Below are 3,060 nucleotides of genomic sequence, written 5' to 3' on the forward strand. Positions count from 1 at the left end.
GCCACCCTTTCCGCGTGCTGCCGCTCGGGCCGCCAGCCACTCCGCGTAGGACATGTCCGGACGCAGGGCTGGCCCGGCCGCCAGAGCCAGCCGCTCTCGCTCCAGGGGAAGGGGAAAGGGTGCAGGCCGATCGGGCCAGGCTGCAGGGCCAGGCCCCCGTGTCGCGAGAAGGGATCCAGGCCCCGCCCAGGGACCCCGTGCAGGGGTTCCAGTTCGCTGGGCTTCACCTCGGAATCCCGGTTTGAGGCAGTCGCGGAGGTCTCGTTCCCGGGCTTCCCGCTCCCTCTCCCGGGCAGCCGGGTAGCTGCTGTACAGGGCCGGGACGTTGTAGCCCAGGAGTCCTGGGTCCACCGCGCCCAGGGGCACGTAGACGGGGTGGTTGCGGTTGCCGGGAGACATGACGGGAGGCCGGGCTACACGCTGAGGGGGCACAAGGCCGGGGTGTCAGGCTCCAGGGCACCGTAACCACCGCACAGCCCGGCACGAGCGGAGGGCGGTGAGGCACGGCTCCGAGGGACGAACACTCCACGGGAGCGCGGCCCTCCTGAGCCAGCTTCACACTGCGCTCCCGCTCGCGCTCCTTCTCTTCGCGCGCGCGCTGCTCGGCCTCGCGCCGCACCTTCTCCAGCAGGTCAGCGCGCTTCTTGGCCAGTTTGGGACCCTCCAGCGGCACAAAGTACAGGTCGCTGCGCGCGCAGGAGTTGAAGCCGCGGTCCAGGTGCTTGTTGAACCTGGCCGACTGGCTGGCATGGCTGGGCACCTCCACCACCTTGGGCGGGGGCGAGGGGCTGCGCCGGGGGCGCCGGGTTCTCGGGCGCCTCGTACTCCTCGGACGGCTCCTGCTTGATCTGCGCGCCGCTCAGGGCCGGGCGGGCCTGCCCTCCCCGCCGCCGGCGCGGCAGGCGAACCCGGCTTGAAGGTCCCTGGGCCAGCGGGCGGCGAGGCGCCTTGGTAGCCCGGCGGGGTCCCTGTTCGGAAGGCGCGGGGAGAGCCAGGCTTGTACCCGGATGGGGTGGCCATCTTGTAGGTCCCCGGGGACGCGGCTTGCTTCGCGTGCGGCGGGGGCCCGGGCGGCGAGGCCGTCTTGTAGCCTGCTGGTGAGGAGGCCACGGTGGCGATGACCCTGGAGAGGGTGGCCGAGGAGGTGGTGATCGTGGGCACCGGTGGGAAGGGGTAGGGCTCCCTTTGGGTGCCCTGGGAAGGGGAGGGGTGCGAGCAGGGGTAGGACCCTTGAGAGGAGAAGGAGGATGGCGAGTCAGAAGAGGAAAAGGCCGAAGGGCCACCGGGGCTGGCCTGGCTGTAGGACACCTGGCCGTGCGGCGGGGGCAGGTGTGCTGACCCGGGCGGGTAGGGCCTCAGAGACCCCAAGGAGGGCGACATGGCATAGGAGTGCGCATGGTGGGCGCCACTGCTTTCTAAAGGGTGGGGAAACGCTCTGGGTAGGTCCCCAGAGGTCCCGTGATGCTGCTGCTGCTGGTGTGTTGGGGCTGGCGAGTGGGCATCGGCCTGGCTCCTGGCAGGAGGCGGGAAGGGGCTGGGGTGGGCACTGCTGTTGACTAAGAGGCGGCCATAAGGAGGAGGTGGAGTGGGACCCTGGCTCCACACTGCCTGGGACTGGAGAGAAGGCTGGGTGTACTTGGGGGACTGGTTGGAGACTGAGAGTTTTGCCTGGGGAGGGAAAGAGTGGGGATAACTGGGCAGCGCCTGGTAAGCTGGGTACTGGGCGGCAGCGGCAGCAGAAGAGCTGGAAGAGGAGGCAGCCACAGAGCTACTGCTAGAGGGTGAATAGGGATACCTCATTGGGGGGCTGAGGCAGAAGAGGAGGAAGCGGGGGGGGGCAGAGGGTGGGACGAGGGGGCCAGAGTTTGGCCCTTCTCTGGGCCGAGAGGAAGTCCGCCCATAGCCTGCCCCATGGCATGGGGAGAGGGCAGATGTCCAGGTAGCGACTAGGCCCCCCAGGCCAGGAGGAGAAGCTGACGTGTTGTTAAGGGGGCTCAGGGCAGGCGGGGGAGGCAGGTTCGGTGTCACATGGGGGAAGGTGGCTGGTGGTGGAGCAGAGGGCAGGCTCCTGCCACCCACTGGAGTGTTCGGTGGCTTTGTTGGGGGAGCGCCACCAACCCCAGAGCTTGATATTGAAATGGGGGTAGTGGGCGGAGGGCCTGGGGCCAAATATGGGTCGTCTGGGCTCAGAGGTGGTCCCACTCGCCTGGCAGGCGAGCAAGTCATGCAGCAAGTGAATTTATGCGTGGGTGGTACAGTGTGTTTGCAGACTGAACTGGGCCTGAATGAATTCTGTTCCCTAGTCATAGCTCTGGGGAAGGAGGGTGTGAGAGTAAAAGCAGAAGTGACTCTTAGAGTTTCCCTTGACTCCCATGAGTCATGAACAAGGACAGAAACCAGGTTCTGGGAACGTTTCCTTTCACAGATGGCGAGCAAGACGTGAGGGGTTCGCATAGCCAATAGACAGGACATCAGAGCCAGGCTGTCCCCAACCCACATCTATGGCCTTAGCCATCACCTTATACTACTTTAGCCCTTTTGGGAAGCCCAAGGAATCAAATGGCCCAGCCTGAGGTGGCAGGGCCCAGAGGTTCCGGGTCTGAGTGGGGTAAGGGAGACTTGGATGGGGGCTTCCATGGGTGTCCCAACTCTGAAGCACCCAGATCCTGGCCCCCAGGCTCTGTGCAAGGTCTCCGTGGCTACCTCCCATTTTGCCACCATGACGAAGTTCAGCTGGCTGTTGGCAGAAGCCATCTACCTGACCTGTCTCCTGGCCTCCACTTCCCTCAGCTCAAGGAGAGCCTTCTGGTGGCTGGTTGCTGCTGGCTGGGATGAGCATGGGGACCGGTTGGACACCGTGGGGACGTAGAGGGCTGGGGAGGCCGAGGGCTGGGGAGGCCCAGGGAGCTCACTTAAAGGCCCCTTCACCTCATGCTAAGGCCCAGGGAAGGCGAGGATGGGCGCAGCCCTGCAGCAGGTGCTGGAGAGCAGGACCAGTCCCTGGCTGTGGCTTGTGTCTGCTCCTGCCTTTGCAGTGCCCTGTGAAGCTGGCACTGGGGG

General features: G+C 65.8%; 1 pseudogene; it reads right to left on the bottom strand.

Annotated features, from left to right (window-relative positions):
• Window positions 1-7: 7 nt before the first annotated feature.
• On the bottom strand, window positions 8-2,226 carry LOC103252944 (annotated as a pseudogene).
• Window positions 2,227-3,060: the final 834 nt, after the last annotated feature.

The sequence above is a fragment of the Carlito syrichta genome, unplaced genomic scaffold, assembly GCF_000164805.1.
Source record: "Carlito syrichta isolate Samal-C Ts95f unplaced genomic scaffold, Tarsius_syrichta-2.0.1 Scaffold183818, whole genome shotgun sequence".
Lineage (NCBI taxonomy): Eukaryota > Metazoa > Chordata > Mammalia > Primates > Tarsiidae > Carlito > Carlito syrichta.